This window comes from Camelus bactrianus, chromosome 1 (genome assembly GCF_048773025.1).
Source record: "Camelus bactrianus isolate YW-2024 breed Bactrian camel chromosome 1, ASM4877302v1, whole genome shotgun sequence".
Lineage (NCBI taxonomy): Eukaryota > Metazoa > Chordata > Mammalia > Artiodactyla > Camelidae > Camelus > Camelus bactrianus.
The window spans coordinates 91,879,695-91,897,279 of record NC_133539.1 but is presented as its reverse complement, the minus strand read 5'-3'; the positions used below and the strand labels follow the sequence as shown (position 1 = coordinate 91,897,279).

At 46.8% G+C, this 17,585-nt stretch overlaps 1 long non-coding RNA gene across 1 annotated transcript in view; it reads right to left on the bottom strand.

Annotated features, from left to right (window-relative positions):
- Positions 1-15,419, bottom strand: part of LOC123615994 (uncharacterized) — a 34,635-nt gene extending 19,216 nt beyond the window's left edge. Inside the window, exons 1-3 of the long non-coding RNA XR_006723861.2 lie at positions 11,001-15,419; positions 8,838-8,979; positions 3,177-6,516 (exon numbers count right to left, since the gene is read on the bottom strand). This is a non-coding gene — a long non-coding RNA (uncharacterized LOC123615994). The remainder of the gene's footprint in view (positions 1-3,176; positions 6,517-8,837; positions 8,980-11,000) is intronic.
- Between the last annotated feature and the right edge of the window lie 2,166 nt (positions 15,420-17,585).

The window sequence follows — 17,585 nt, the reverse complement described above, 5'->3', positions numbered from 1 at the left end:
AGTGCAAGGCACAGGCGGGAGGTTCCAGCTGAGGGGCCTCTCCAAGGGGAGGCAGTGCGTTGCTCTGTCTTTCTGCTGAGTCACCATCAAAGGCCTCAGAGATGGCTGCTGACTCAGAACGGCCCTAGTGGTCCAGGGCAGCCCTGCGGGGTGAGTCACGGCCCTCCCAGGTCTGCTGCTCGCAAGTCAGCACACGGGCGCCCTCTGATCTCCTGGGGCCTCACTTAGGACAGCAGTTTTCTGAACACTGGAGATGGAAGGACCCTTGGACACCCTCTCACCCATGTCCTTCGCTGTCATGTGATCTCGAGCTGGTGTGTGCTTTGGCTTTCTAGCTACTCCCATAAATTGCACTGTTTTAGTGGCCTACCTGTCTCTTTGGCCTAAAAATTAAGGTTCCCTTTGCACTCTCAGCCCCATGGGCTTCAGGGAGACACCCCAGCTTCTCAGGACTCCTCTAGGGCACCCATACGCTCCATTTTCAAAGTAGTGCCATCTACCAGCAAGGACTCTGGGCGTACATCAGGAAACCAGGGCTTTCTGTTCCTGTCCTCTGAGCATCTGTGGGGCGTTCTGCAAGTCATACCATCCCTTTGGGCCACACTGGAGCTTAGCTATATTTCCTCCTAAGTCCCTTCCTGTGGTGATACGAGAGAATCAGAGTAGATCATCCCAGAAGTCCTCTATCACAGATTCCTGAATACGGCGTGTCTGGCTCAGCCTCGGGAAGACCACGGCTGCCCCCAAAAGCAAGCCTTCCTTGGATTAGCCTTTTCCTGTGGCTGGAGACCACCATGACTGTCCTCCTCCCAGGAAGCTCCTGATCCAGCGCCTCAGGAATGCCCAGGCTTTCTGCCGAGGGCCCCTGTCCTTCCCTGAGCGGGTCTGTGAGTCCTGCTCCTCCCACTAGACCAGATGGTCACCTCTGCATGCAGATCCCCTGGTGTTGGGGGTGTGGTCAGAGGTGTGACGTGGAGACCGGACACTGAACTGTGACTTACTCTTCATCCCAGTGACAGGCCTAGCATTCTCCTTCCTAGTTGGGCCTGTCTGACCAGACCAGCGCTGGGGTCGCTGTGTGTGTGAGCGGGAGAGGCGTCTGCCTAGATGGTGGTAACCCTGAGGGCAGGCATTGGTGCTGCTCAGTGGGTGGCTGTCACCTCTGTCCCCAGAGCCTCTGGAGCACCCAGAACCCCTACCCTCCCACCCATTCCACCTCTCCAGGGCCTCTGTGTAAGGTCTTGTCCCCCTAGCCACACTTTGCCAGGGTTCCAGAACCTTCTTGGCTCCTGTGAACCACGCAGGTGCTCTCTGAAAGAGAGCAGGGTTACCCTTTGCCACATCCATTTCAGAGTCACCCGGCATCTCCTGTTTACTCTAAAAAATGAGCGATCTTTTTTTTGCTTATCCAGCAAGGAAAAGCGTTTATGTATCTCACTGGGTTAGGCACTACTCTCACGTGTGCAGAAGGAAACAACACAAATTATGTGTGTTGTAAACTAGTTTCCCGTAGTCCAGGCCCTCCACAGAGGGAACCTCCTGGAGAGGGTCTCCCTTGCTCCCGGGTGTGTGCTCAGCTGCCAGAGGGGAGAAAGGCCCATTGTTCCCGCCGCCACGTGCTGGGTGTTCCCCTTGGGAGGTAGAAAAGCGCCTGGAGATCGGATCGTCTTCTGCCTGCTGTTCTGTTTGGTTTTGTTTCTGCTCTTTTCTTTTTTGCTGTACCTCCTGGCTCAGGCCCCCAGCCCTCCCGAGCCGCACTGAGTTCTTCCTGTACCCTTTGCACAGCGAACGCTTTTTGTGTGCCTTTGATGTCTGCGTTCACTTCTGGGGAGAGGAGTGAACATCCCCCACCTGCTGGTGTCGGGCAAGGGCAGAGGGAGTGAACAAAGGCACGTTGGGGGCAGGGCCCGGGTCGCAATGCAGGGTCCCCGCTCCACCCTTCCCCGAGCCTGGATGGGAAGGGGGGCTGCTGCTCCCCAGTGAGTGTTGGGATTAGGGGTAGGGCTGGGCCAGCCGGCCGCTAACATCACCAGTGCCGTAGGTTTTCAGAGCACCCAGCCCCGCGGAGGCTCCCGGGGAGAGTCTCGTAGGAGGAGCCAGGAAATTCTGATCCGCCCCGCCTCTGACACCCTGTGACCCCGCGCAACCCTGCACCTCCCAGGGAGAGCCTCCCTGCCCCGAGTGGGGCCGTAACTCTCACACCGCCCGCCTGCTTCCTGGGGCTGAGGGTGTGAGGCGCTAACACAGCCCTCTCCGAGGAAACGCTGGGAGAAGCAAAAGGCCTTTGTGAGTCAAGGGGTGGGAGTCTTTGCTGGGTCCTTCCCCACGATTTACCCGCCACCCCAGGTCCCTTAAGCATCTGGTGAGCTCGTGCTGCCCCCTAGTGGCCAAATCGCTCCTCATAATTTATTTCTTTCCAATTAAATGTCAATTCTCTTAAAATGTAGGAAAAATTATTAAGGATGAATGTCATAATAAACCCAGCCTGAATTAGATCTATTTTTATACCAATGCAGTCGTAAAATATATTTTGAAATATTTTTTAGTGGCGGAAGTGGCCCACGAAGGTAAAAGTGAATAAGGCAGCCCTGGACCCCAGGTGGGAGGCATGTCGCAGCCTGCCTTCCTCAGGCGGCTACGAGACGGCTGGCTGCTCCTCCAATCCTGCGGGGAGGCCTCCCTGGGGACTGATGGTGGCCACTCGTGAAGGCTTCCCCCAGAAGGGCCCATATTTCCCCCCCAAATGATAAGCGATCAGATGGAGAAACCAAAGCAACTGGGCAGCTTTACTTCAGGCTTTAAAAAGCCTTTTAAAACCTCCAAAGATTACAAAACGCCTTGATGAAGAGCCCCCTCCCTCCTTGCTGACACTGATGGCCTGGAGAGAAATCAGGGCTCCTGCACATTAACAGTAACAAGTGAGCACTAACTGCTGGGCTCCCTGTTCGTGGGACATGTTCTCACAGACTGCTCACTGCAGCCCCCCAGTGCCCTTATTTTCACATGAAGAATTTGGGGTCTAAAAGGTCACATGCTAGTGGAACCATAGCTCGAATCCAGGAATCCTGGCTTCAGACCCCTCGCCCTTCTCACCATGTAAGTGCTAGGAGTTGAATGACTCCCTGCCCTGCATGGTGGGGAGGAAAAAAAAGCCAACAAGCCCTTCCCCTCCATACCTGTGGAATTAGCAATCCAGTCAACGGTCATCCTTTAGTCATGGTGAATAATCAGCTGAACACTCGTGCCCTTTGATCTGGTTACCCGCTTTCCTTTTCCTTTCTCATCTGACAGAGATTCCTGAAGAGCCTTGGACATTCCAGATAGTCCTCCACGCCCCATGCACGCCTCTTCCCAGGCCCCCTCCCCTGAGGGTTTCCTTTTAGACTCAGCTTCCTGGCATTGGGCCTGGGATGAAAGGTTGTTGGGCTTCTGGAGGCTTCCCCCCCGTGAGCACCCCCACCCCAAGCTCCAGCCCGTGTCCTCTCCTCCTCCTCAGTAGGCAGACCGGATGATGGGCAGAACTGAGAATGTCACATGGTGCCAGTGAGCACAGCACTGACCCGCGTGGAGGGTCTGCCAGTGGAGGGGCAGGTGGGCAGCTGTGTGTGTCACAGAGGCCCAGGGGGCCCAGGAGGGCAGTGGACAAGCCATCAGAGGTGCTGGGTTGCTGAGCAGGGAGTCTGATACCCACAGTGCAGGGAAGTGACACAAAGACAGGCTTCTTCCCACACGTGAGAAGTGAACATTCGGGCAAGTGCGCTGGAAGCCTTCTTCCAGATCTTTCCTCTCTGGGGTGGAACTTAGAGTGTACATGGGTTCTCACCCAGGCCAGAAAAGCTCACCATTTCATAAACATCTCTGCGTGCCAGCCCCTGGCCTTCTTGCATATGTCAAATCATTTTACTCCTGTGAGGTGGGGATTACTTGCCCGGCTTTCCGTATTAGGAAATTGAGGTTCAGAGAGGCTGAGAGATTTGGCCAAGATCTCAAAGCTAATCAGGAGAGGATCAATTCAGGGCATGAGATAAGCTCCAGAAAATGCTGCACCCTTGAGACCACAGTGTGCCTGACCCAAGACACCTCTGGATGCCTTTCTGCTTTGGGGCTGAAGGGAGTCCTGCCTACATGTTAGGTGAATGCGTGTGATCTTCCCACTGATGGGATTTCTAAATTGAGTGATTGGATAACTTAGTTCTGTGCACATGTGCTTGCGCCCAGCATTGGCCTTTGTCCCAGTTTCCTGTTCCCTTCCCACTGCACATGAAGGCCAAGTCCGGACTGTCAGTCCCTGTGGCCTCATTTGTCTGTCTGCCACAGATGTCTGGGCAGCTGTGGGCAGCAGACCAAGATAGTGGAGAGAACATGGGCTCTGGAGCCAGGCAGGCTTTGGTTTAAATTCCACCTCTGCCATATTTTCAGGGAGAACTACTCAAGATTTTAGGATGGGGACCAGGGGCTTAGAGTCAGAATCCTGTGGTCTCAGCCGGCGGGTAGCGGAGGGGGTGGGAGCCTGGGCCAGACGCTGGAGCAGGCCTGGTGTGAGCCCACTGCTGGCAGCTGGTAGCCCTCAGCTCCAGGGACACAATGTCAGGGCCCAAATACGACTCAGGTGGCCCTGTTTTTCCAAGTTCTGTCCCACACCCTGGTCTAAAACTCACTTTTAAGGCTTACGGTAACCATCCCTGGGAGAGGACGACAATTTACAACGTGATAGAGAAACAGCCTGAAATTGGGGGAAGCTTTTGCATGGAGCCCACCAGAACCCACACTTTGCACCTTCTCCGTGACCTGTTTTCTCGTCTTTAACATAGAAAGTTAATAATGATAACTAACACGGCTGCCCTGGGCACTTTCTACCTAAGTTCACACATTCTATGCTCACAATAGCCTGGTTCCTGTTTTCCCAGGGGACAGGCATGTGGGTCAGGTCACCGGCCCAGGGTCACACAGGGTGAAGGGTGAAGCTGGACTTTGAACTCGGGCAGGCAGGCGGCAGGTCCCTGCTCGGGGGCCTCTGCACCGTCCAGGTTCTGGTGGGAGTCACGAGGCCTTCCTCTTAGGTGTGAGGGCAGGATCAGAAGAGATCCGGCATCAGAAGCTTCTGGCACAAAAAGCACCGAGTTAATGCTCCTTCCCTTCCTGGCCTTGTGGATCTGTGAGGAGGGAGGGCGCAGCCCACCTCTCAGCAGAGGTGCCCAGTCAGGCTCTGAGGGTGGAATGGAAGGGCGGGTTCTGACAAAGTGGCGGCAGGAGGGAGGGGAGGGAGTGCTAGAAATAGAGGTGTGTGTGCAAGGCCAGGGCCACGGTTTTCCTGGGGCCGGGCCTGCGCGCCAGGCACCGCTATACTGACTGACTGTGGTTCAAGGCCATGAGCAGGGCTCTGGATCCCCCTGCCCCTGACATCACGATGTCAGCCTCAGCGCTCCTCCCAGCACCGGGGAGCCCCAGATGACTGGGAAACCACTGGCGGGGAGGAGGGACTCCCTATCGCCCCTTCCAGCGCTGAGAGGACTGAGGCTACCCACTGTTGGGGGTGGGGTGGAGCGTGGGGGCTGGCGTGAGGAAATAGAGCTGTTCTGGTCCAGGCCGAAGGTAGCCCAGGCCCACGTCCAAGCAGGGGCTGCCCCACCCCTGCTCTGGCTTGAGTCAACCACCAGCAAATGGAGAGTGTTTCCTAGAACCAGAAAGAAGCCTCTGTAGGGGCAGACGGAGCCCAGCTCTCCGGTGGAAGGTCTCCAAGCCTGACTGGCATGATTCCGCCAGAACCCAGCTTCTCCAACCCAGGCCGTCCGGGCGATGGTTACTGAGGTGCCTTCCTCTCTGTTTATCAAGATCACCCCGGCCAAGGCCAGGTGTACCTGGGCCAAAACAAGCAGACCTTGACCGGGCAGCATACCAATGTATCGGTTTCACCATGTTCTCTCTGAATGTCCCTCAACTCAGTTGATACAGCATGATCTAGATGGTTTAAGATGACAGATGAACGGCCACTCCCTGCTCCGACGTTAACTCTGTCCGTGGGCACGGCCTGCATAGCCAATGCACCGCCAAGCGAGGCAGTTTCCAGGTTATCCCCACAAAGTAGACTCATTGGATCCTAGTGGCTTGGGTGTTTTGGGAGTGGTGGTTTAAAAATCCCATCCACTGCTTCAATTTGCTCTGCTCTTTGTAAGGACAGTCATAACCCCAGACTCCGGGAGAAATTAACCCACTGTCCTTGTTTGGTTTCATCCCATGTGACCAGCTGAACTGGGCTTTTCTTGTTCAAGATTTGCAAAGGGTAGTTGGGACCCTGCTACAATCACTGGCATTTCAGAAGGGTTCTTGAAATGACAAAACAGTTCCCTTGCACTCTCGACGTTTTCATCACTATGAATGTTTGTGAAGTGCCCACGCCGGGGTTGCTTGCCAGTTCTGAACCCAGATAAAAGGGATGCTTCCTTATTCTGTTGCGGGCGGTGGGGGCGGGGGGATTGTCAACTCTGTTTCTTTTAACTTCTGAAAGCTGCCTTTTTCCTAGGGGAAAAAAAATATAATTTTGTTTTGCTAAGTAAAGAGTAAAGCTTTTGCTATTGCATAGTATTTCTCCATTTATCATTTGGGTTTCCGGACAGTTCTTGCTTTCTGAAACCCTCCAATTACCTTATTTCTTTGCCCTAAAAATACTTAGTCAGAGTCAGTTGAACATCAGTTGAACCCATGATTGTGGCAACTTGTGAATTCAACAGATGGTTTCATTTTTTCCGACCCATTCTCTCCCCCTTTTCACTCCACCCAAGAATAAATCATGCAGATACCACATTGCTGGGGTGAGTCACGGGGACTCCATCACTGACTGAGTCCTCAGCCATGTGCAGTTTAACACTGACACCTCGTGGTCAGGAGAGGCGACTGGCTCCGCCCTCACCATCTTGCACCCCTGGGAGAGCAGGGGCTGCTGGCTGGTCTTAAGGAGCAGGTGGTTAGAACAGCTTGTGAGGTCCCTAGGGGCCTCAGGGTCCTTGGACACTAAAGACCACGTTATGTCCTCTCCAGGGTGTGAGGCTCTGGGCTGTGGACTTGGCTTTTGCCTGTTTGAGACAGAGAACCAGGCTGCCTCAACAAAGACAGTCCTTCCCTGGGAACTGGATGCCTGGAAAAGGTGCACGAATGGCTCCAGGCCTTTGCAGAAATGTTTAATCAGTGCAGGAGCGCCTTTCGTGGGGTGCTGGGTTTTAATCACCTCCCCGTTCCCAGAGCCCGACCCATTGCCTGACACTCAGTAAATCCTCTGTAAAGTCTTGTGAACTGACTTCAGTTAGTTTCTGTCATCCACAGGCATGTGCTGAGCACTGACTGTATGGGGTCGCCGGTTCAGAGTAGGCCTCTCAAGTTTGCATAAAAGACAGTCCCAGCTCTGACTGGAGTCAAGTTGGAGAATTAGGCCGACACAAGAGACGACACTTGATAGTGGCTTCATTGCTCAAGGAATAACACAGGCAGCAGGAGGCACCGGTGTCTGGGGGAAAGGAGAGCTCCTCCGAGGCCGTGACCTCAGGGTCAGCTTCTCTGACTGGTGGGAGTCGGGCTGGGCCTTTAAGGAAGTGATCACAGTCAAGTCTGTGGAGTACCTCCTACCCTGTAGCAGTGTGCTTTATGTGTGTCATGAACTCTCACCGCATTCATGCCAGGGATGTGTTATCATTGTCTACCCACAGATGAGGACGTACGGGCTCAGAGGAGTTAAGCAATTCTATCCGAGGCCACACGGCACTGAGCAGGACCAACAGGCTTCGAGTGTAGGTGAGTCTAACTCCAGAACCCATGCCCCTTCCCCCACCGCCTGCCAAGGAGGAAAGATCTCAAAGTTTATCAGGTACCTTTGTACCTTTCTTTGGGCTTAATTTGAAGCAGCTTCCAAAGCAAGCTGCTACTGCTTCTAGGAAGCCAGGGCCACGTGGGAAAGAGCTGGTGGCCCCAGGTTCTCTGAGCGCGATACTGAATAGGGTGGCAGTGGAGCCACAGGGTTACTGGGATCGAGCCCCACACTGGCCAGCTTGCAACCGGAGGGCAGGCTGGGCTGAGGTGTGGGTGTCAGGATGACTGCTGGGCAAGGTCCTGGCGGCACCCAGCTGGTAGTCGGCATCCACTGCCAAGCTCCCTAAAGACCTGACAATTTCAAATCTTATTATGCCGACACTTTAATAAAGAGGCCGGTGACTCCAGGCTTTATATGGGAAGATCTGATGAAAATGGGACGCCGGCAAAGCTGTGCAGGCTGATACACAGTTTAGTGGTTAAGTATACAGACAAACTGGGTTTGAATCCTGGCTCAACCACTTACTAGCTGTGTGAAATCACTTCCTCATGGGTTCCCCACCATCACACCACCATAGGGTTTTTGAAAGATGCTCAATGAGTCAATATATGAGAAACAGAATGGTACCTGGAACATAGTGCTTGTATAAACTGGGGTTGCTGTGTTTACTCTTCTGCAAGCAGAACTTAGCAAAGGTTCAAGTCTGAATTAAGAGCCTAAATAAGGCTTAAGTGGACATGTATAGAGATACTGTTGCCCCTTGGGAAACAAACAAGTCCTTATTGTGTTCCTAATAAGGCTTGAGAGTCAGCTGATGAGAGATTGAGAGATCTTCATCACGTCCGGCCAAATGGTGACCTCTAGTGGCGGTAGTACTTATTGCTACCTTGTACCGCAGATTAAAAGGCTTGTCAGGAAAGAACATCAAAGAGTCAGGGAACTAATCTTGAGGGAGGGAGGGTGTCCTGCACCAAAGGGCAGTTGTTCTGGAAATTTCAGCCACGAGAGCCCTAAGAACTGGCAGTGTAGTTATCCTGACCTTCGGAAGTCACTTCATCCCCTCCAAAGCCAGTGCTGACGAGAAAGCCCGAGAGCTGCTTGTTTTATTCTTCTGCAGAACATTCACATGGTGGGATCTTTTGAAAAGTCGCACGTGCAAAGGAAAGTCTTAAAGTGTTCACCTGAAAGGATACATAAACTAGCTCAAAGGGGCTCTCATTGGCCACATTTGGGATAATTTGAGCAAAAAATTATGTAATAATATTAATGAATTATAACCCACAAAATGAGTCCATAGTAATACACATGAACAAATGAATAAATGAAAAGCTCTTCCTTTCAGTGGGATTCCAACTAATACATGTAGAAGGAATAGTAGAATTAGAAAATTGTTTTCAATAAATGTTTCTGGCAAAATTATCAAGGTATGCCAAAATTAGCAGTCAGAATTATGATGAAAAATATATCTTAATGTATCTTATCAATTGCAAAGGTTAAAATGGTAACATTTAAGTAGAGGACACTGGCAGACACCTCCCTAACAGATGACCAAAGTTAACACCATCAGTAGTGAAACAAATCGACATGACAAAACCTCACCTCTGTTGTATTCCTGCCCCAAACACAAAACCCAAATCTAACCGCAAAGACATATCACACAAACTCCAATTAAGGGACATTCTACAAAACCACTGTTTTACACCAGTGGGGAGGAGGGAAGGAACCCTGTAGCAACAGACTGGAATCAAAGGATTCATACAAAAAGGTGTAGAAGCAATGACATTCCAATTATCAGAGTTTGATGGCTCACTAAGAGGAACCTATGCTTCTTAGGGGAGTGGCTCATTCCTGGGTTGAAGCAGAGAAAGTACCAGGTGAGCCTGGATAATTTTGTTGTACAGGAAAGTAATGTGATGCCCCCAAACTAAGTGGGGGGCGGGGCATATTGAAAGATCAAAGGAGCGGGCTCACAGGAGTTTCCACTGGCCTAATCTGGAATGCTTTCAGCATCATAATAATGATAGGAACAAATTATAACACACTGAATTTTAAAAACCTGTAAATCTATAGATACTTTTAAAAATTAAAAAGAGGTGGAGAAGGGAAAGATTTTTTTTTTACAGAAAAATGTTTAAACAAACTTGAAATAGAAAAATCACCATCTTCCAACCACTATGGCAAAAAAAAAAAAAAAAAGACAAAAGCAAAAGAGCTTGATTCAGGCAAGACCTTTAATGGATGCTAAAGCCACTGGTAAAAACTCTCAAAGAACAGGAAGTTCACACAGTCTTCATGTATAACCCCACACAGAGTACAGATTAAAGTTACCTCTATAGAGGAGGCGTTTGGCGGACACTGCCTCAGTCAAATGATCAAACTTAACATCACCAATGGTGAGGCAAATTGATGTGAGTGCTCTTGGTGATACCCTGGAACATGATATCATCTATGTAATATGCCTCCCAAAAATGTTCAACATGAATCTAGTCACAGGGAAGTTTCTAAATGAATGCATCCTAAGAGATATCCAGCTAAAAACGGTAGATAATCTCTGGTTGGATCCTGTATCAACCAACCCACCCACAGGTATAAAAAACATTACTACAGAGGTCTGGAGCACTCAAATACAAACTGTGTATTACAGAATTGTGTCAGTGTTAACGCTCCTGAGTGTGATGACAGTTGTGACTGTGTAGGCAGATGTCCTCAATCCTTGGTGTTACATGCTAAAGTACTTAGGGGTAAAGTAACTCAAATAGTCCAGAAAAGAGAGAAAAAGAAAAACATATGTCTGCATACGTAGACATAGAGATATGAAGCAAAATGTTAACTATTAATGAATCTTAGGTAATGAATATAAGGGTATCAGTTGTACTACTATTAAAAATTTCCTTAGACATTTGAAATTTATCAAACTATAATAGTGGGAAAAGAAAATCTCCCCCAAACAAAAAACAAACAAAAGTATCAGAGTGATGACAGACAGACTGAGGAACTATTACAGCTGGATGGAGACTAAAGGCAACATGTGATTAGACTGGACTAGGAAAAGGACATTGGTAGGAAAATGGGCAATATTTGAAAAAGGTCAATAGATTATAGTTTGGGGCCAGTTATGTTAATTTCCTGACTTTGGTAACTACATTGTGGCTGTGTAAGATTAATGCCCTTGTCTCTAGGGAGTATGCACTGAAATACTTACCGGGAAGGGGACATCATGACTGCAGCTTCCTCTCAAGCAGAGCAGAAAACCCATTACGTAGACATACATGTGGAGAGAGAACGGGGGGATAAAGCACATGTGGTCACATGTTAACATCTGGGGACTCTGAATACAGGAATTATTTGTAGGATTTTTGCAACTCTTTTATGTATGATTATTTCAAAATGAAAACGTTTTTTAAAATGTTGACTTGTTTCTATTAACATCATTTTTCCTATGTCACTGTAGTGAGTTGGATAGTTCCCCCCTAAAAAAATTCATGTCCACGTAGAACCTTAGAATGTGACCTTATTTGGACAGCGTGTCTTTGTAGATGTCATCAGTTAAGGTCATGCTGGTTTGGAGTGGGCCCAAAATCCAATGCCTGGTGTCCTTGTAAGAGGGGAGGACACAGGAAAAGGCTGCAGGAAGATGGAGGCAGAGAATGCAGTGACACAGCTACAAGATACCTTAGTCTGAAGCCTCTGATGATGTTAATAATGATAATACCATTATTATTTAACATTCACTACAAGCCTATCATGGCACTAAATGCAGTTACATTATTTCCTTTACTCATAGCATCTGAATTCAGCAGGTTCAATGACTTTCTGCAGATGGGAAATGGAAGCTCAGAGTGGTTAAGTAGTGTGTGCAAAATTAGCCTGCTAGTAGTTAGAGGGGCTAAGCATTGACCCCAGACAGTCTGACTGCATGAGCCTCACCATTTCCAGTCCAGTATTATTGTTCATTACTCCCTGCATGAGCCTCTCCAGCCAGAACAGACACATCTGGTCTCTCCCAGGGCACCCTCCAAGCTGCCCTGAATCTACACCTAGAACCTTGCCTCGGTAGGACACTGCCTCCTCGTCCTTGTCCTGTTAAATCCTTCCCATTCTAAGCCCAGCCCATGTTCCCTATCCTCTATGAACTTTGCAAGGCCCCCTAGACCACAGGCGTCCCTCTTTCTTCTTTAACTCAGCCCTCAGTGTGCTGCTTGCTTGGCCCTGAAACATACTCAGGATTACTCTGGATGTATTTGGCTTTTTAAAAAAATTGGTTTTGTCTCCACTTGGGTAGCAAGTACCCTGCAAACAGATACTAATTGTAAGTAGGTATTTGGTATATGTCTAGACATCAAGACTTTCCCTGACCTTATTTCTCTAGGCAGAAACCCATCATGGAAGGCTTCATGAGGTATATATGCAATTACAGTAGAACCTTGACATTGGCAGTTTGACTATTTTCAAGTTGAAAGTTCATTTGCTGACTCTCAATTTCAATTGTGTATAAAGTGTAGTCTGTTACATCAAAAAGAGAACAAATAACAAATGTTGGGGAGAATGTGCAGAAAAGGGCACCCTTCTACACTGTTGGTGAGAATGTAAATTGGGGCAGCCACTGGAAAGCAGTACGGAGGTTCCTCAAAAAACTGAAAATAGAACCACCATATGATCCAACAATTCTACTCCTGGGTATATATCTGAAGAAAATGCAAACATTGATTCAAAAAGATACATGCACCCCAGTGTTCATAGCAGCATTATTTACAATTGTCAATATAAGGAAGCAACATAAGTGTCCATCAACAGATGACTGGATAAAGAAAATGTGGCATATTATCAGTGTAAAACAAAAATATGAAATCTTGCCATTTGCAACAACATGGATGGACTTGAAGGGTATTATGCTTAGTGAAATAAGTCAGAGAAAGACAAATACAATATGGTATCACTTATATGTAGAATCTAAAAAAAATAAACTAGTGAATATAACAAAAACAGACTCACAGATACAGAGAATAAATTAGTGGTCACCAGTGGCGGGGGGAGCAGGGAGTGGCACGGGTCCGGGAGGGGATTAAAAGATACAAACTATTATGCATAAAATAAGCTACAAAGATATACTGTACAACACAGGGAGTATGGCCAATATTTTATAATGACTATAAATGAAGCACAGCCTTTAAAAATTGCGAATTGCTGTTGTACACCTGAAACTGATACATCAACTACACCTCTGTCTCTCTCCCCCTATATATGTAGACATATATATATATTTTTTTTTCTATTTTAATACGGGAAACACAGCTCAAAAACAAATACAGTCTGCTAGGAGTGGAAAGCTTGGCTAACTAATTTCAACACTAGTCTTGGTTGCAGTTATCATATCAGTAAAACTTGGTTGGTTTGGAAAGGCCCACAAGAATAATACATTTTGAGCAGGAAATTAGTTTTGTCGTTCCGGGTGGAATATTGAACCTCATGGTGGCTTCGATTTATGATGTACCTTGTGTGCTGTACAAAGATCTGACGTGTCATATGCTCTATATAGAAACCGGAAGGATCCATCTGTGGAACTTCCTGCACGTGCTCCAGCGGCGCAGGAACCGCTCAGGTGAGAAAATGCAGATGAGGAAGGTGAACTGCGTTACTCTGGGTCAAGCGGGGGCGAGGTGCTGGGCACGGCGGACGGTCTGGTTTGCAGCTGGCCCTGGAGCCTGGACAAGCGATGCCACACTCACAGCTGTGGGGACGCGGGCAGGTCTTGGACCATCTTCTGAGATGTCAGGGGTCTTTTGAAAGGACCAGGCAGATAATATCAATGAGCAAAAGGAGCAGGATTCAAGAAAAACACCAGTGTCAACATAGCGATAAATGAAAACTGGCATCTGCTTCCGTGCTGCGGCTAAGGGAGCGTAGAAAGAGCTATAATGCACCGTCATCCACGCGCCCCGCCAGAGGGCCGCTTGGTGCTAGTCGACTGTTGGCCTTGAGGGGCTGTAGATTTCATGTATTCTAATTTTTTTTTTAAGTTGAAAATCCAGGTTGTTATGTATTTCCAATTAAAAATATTAGCAACCAGTTCATTTAAAACAAACATTAAATAAACCAGATACCCGTGCCTGCTAGGATTCGGCCCGTGGCTCACCAGTTTGCTCCGCTCAGCTGTCGGCTAAGTGTCTGTCTGCCCCCTTTCATCTGTGAGCGCCAGGAGCCTAGAACCTTGCGCAGGGATATACACACTCATGGAAGGGCAGTTGGAAAAAGAACACATGCTCAAACTTGAAAGATGAGAGCTTAGCAAATTAGTGTGTATGAAATTCATTCCTCAATATTTACTGCATACCCAAATACAGGCCAGGCACTGTTGTAGGAATAGATAAGGGGCATATAATAATGAGAAAAACACATCCCTGCTGCCCTCTTGAAGCTTGTATTCAATGATAAAATAAGGTAATTTCAGATTGTTGTAAGAATCAGTGATAAAGTAAAGTAAGGTTATTTCAGATAGTGCTAAGCATTATGAAAAAAGCGTTAGCTAAGGAATAGTGATGGAGGGGGCAATGTTAAGAGGAGCTTATTTTCTAAATTTAAAATCTTTTTTTTTAATTCTTTTTTTGCGGGGGGTAATTAGGTTTATTTATTTAATAGAGATACTGGAGATTGAACCCAGGACCTCGTGCATGATAAGCATGCACTCTACCACTAAGCTATAACCTCCCCACAAGAGGAGCTTATTTTAGAAAGGGTGTGAAAGAAGGCCCTTCTGGAGAGGTGGCTTTGGAGAAGTGACTTTGGAGGGGGGACCTGAAGGATGAAGCCTATCACCCGAGGTCTGGGAGAAGAGCATCCCAGGCAGGGCGGACAGACAGCACGTGTAAAGGCTCAGGAACAGATGTGCATATTTCAGGAAGAGGAGAGGTTGGTTGATGGAAGAGGCTGTCAAGGGTCAGATCATACACAGGCAGGGTCAGGGGTTTGTATTTTATGTAAAGTGAAATGAGAAACCATTGGAAGCATTATGTATTAGAGCAACATGTAAACGTTTTAATTAACGTTTTAAGTAGGTTGTTAGCTCCTGTTTGAAGGATTGTGACAAAGATGTACAAATAGAAATGCTACTACGCATACTGTTGAGATGATAGCAGGTACAGAGGAAGGGAATTTGATGATGTATGAAAGAAGGCAGGGTAGGAATTTCCTCTGTCTTTAAACTGGGTTAGTATTCTACTGAGCAGAGGTGGCAAGGGCAGAAGGGTCAAGAGAATAGCTGGAATTAAGGAGCCCAGGGTTGATCTCATGCTTTTTAATTATGAAAATCTTGTACTGTTCAGATTCAGACCTAATCTCAATGAGGTAACATTCTGAAACAGCTGTATTTTGAATTGTGTTCATAGGAAATGTAGAATTCAAACTTTACTAAGCAGCGGGGTGTTTTGTAATATGAGTTGTTTGGATCGCAGGGGTAAAAACAGAACCCCTTTTTATCTGCCTAACCTGTATGCACAATCCTGCAAGGTAAGACCAATTTGCAGACAAGAGATTAAGTGGCCTGCCAGGCTACCTCAGTAGAAGAATGATTTGAGTGCTGCAGAGCTGACATGGAAGCCCATGTTCTTTTCATTCCAGACATGGACAGTTTAAATGGTTACAAACGAAGTCCAGCTCTGACTTCCACTCACAGTGGCTACTCTAGGGAATATGAGAAGATCGAGGCCCATACAGTGAAAGCTGGTCCCCTTCCAGTTTTCCCAGTAGGGTAAGTGATGGTTTTCCTTATCAAATCCCACGTACATTCTTCGTCTCTCCAGCTAAACCAAGTTCACAATACGCCTATTCTTTTAACATGATTTCGTCTTAATCTTCAAAACCCTGAATCTTCATAATTATCTATTTAAACCATGGTGAGTTAAGAAATGGCTCTTAGTATATGATTTTAAGTGGAAAAATAAGGGACAGAAATCAGGTATTGGCAGTTTTTCCATTTTCATTTGTGTGTGAATTTCCAATATAAATGTGGGGACATAAAGCATTAATGCAAATCAAAATGTTTCAGTGAACAAGTTTCAGCATAGCAGTTTAACTTTATGGCAATTAAAAATAAACCTGTTAAATTTTTTCTGGGAAAAAAAGAAATGCCTCTTAGGACAATGAATATTTACTATAAATTATCTTATTTTTGGAAAATTTCATGAAAAAACTTTAAATTTTTAAATAAAGCTTCTGTTGCAGGCTGTGGGCATTAATAATGGAGTTAATAACTGATGTAGTAACAGTGATATTTATAGCTATAAAGCAAAACTTAGAACTTCATTTTGTTTTAAAATAGAAACGTGATTAAGAATTTCAGTGGTCTTTCTTTAGGGTTAAGATACCAATTGTAAATGACAAATGTAACATTGCAAAACACAAAAGGACTTGTATTAAGAATCAAGATAATTAGGACAAATACTAAGTAGCTTATTTGCAGATTTCCAGCTGTGGTGGGAAACAAAGATGAGAGAACACACATACAGACAGGACTGGGGAGCATACAGACGAGCCTGCTGAGGTGCAAGCAGTGATACACTAAGAAGGATCAGGAACGTGGTGATACCCGGTGACCAACGCAGCAATCTAGTACATAACCTGGGGCCCTAGACGTGTCAACTTCAGACCAGTCAAAAACTAAAGTTACCAAACCTGGGTCTAATCAAGCCTTGAGATCTACAAGGGACACAAAAATGTGTTCAAGGACACGTAGGTTTACAGTCAGCCAACCCAGACTACAGAAAATTCCAAGACCAATGACCCAATTTCTTTAAATTTCAAGGGTGGAAAAGATGGACAGCCTGTTATTAAAACCAAATATGGACTTGTTTTAACAAACCAATTATAAAAACAAATCATTAGTAAGGGAAATGTGAATACCAACTTAGGCATTACTGTTAAATTTTAAGTACCGTGGATATGTTTTAAAAGTCCTTACCTAATACTTGGGGATGAAGTCGTTTTCTTCCAAATAAGAGTGGGAGGTGGAATGGTGAGTTGGTGAGGTATAAACAAGATTGCCTGACCTAGAATTGATCAGTTTTTGGAGCTGGGAAATGAGGTACTTACTCAACATTCCCCATTAGTAAGTCTGAAAATTAAGTTTTTATGTTTGGGGAGAGCAGCACAAGGTTGTCAAACTCTTGACAAGAACCCAAAAGACAGATTCGGTTAACAGCACAAAACAAAATTAGGACACAGGGAGAAAGACATCATCCATCATCCCAAAGCAACTTCTAACACACAACCCTCACCCCACATGCAGGTGTATCCCCCGTTACCTTCAGAACTCCCCTCACCCATGTGCTGTTTCCAAACAAGGATAAGGTAGGTACACATTTCTACACTATCAAGAATCTAACCAGGGCCTTGGTGTCTGCCTTCACCTTTTCCTTCAATGCCAATAGGTATTAGTGAAGTTTCTCTCCTTTGTATTTAGAGGCAGTTTAGCTTTTCAGAAACCCTGGTGCAGCTCAGCATATGTATCATAAAAGCACATGTAGAAAGAACACTCTAAATGAACTATTTACGTTTTTAGCAGTTGCTTACTCATTCCTGCTAAGCCATGTTAGTTTTTAGTTAGAAATGGAACTGATTTACGTATCATACCGGCATTTTTATATCCAAGTGGATCTTGTCTCCCTGTGAGGCTTTCTACTTTGTCCAGCCCCACTGCCCACCACTGTGAAAGTTTGGATATCTTCTTTGGAGTCCTCTTCAGAAGCTGTTAAGTATTTTTTAAAACATCCTTAGGTGGTGTAAATCTTCATCT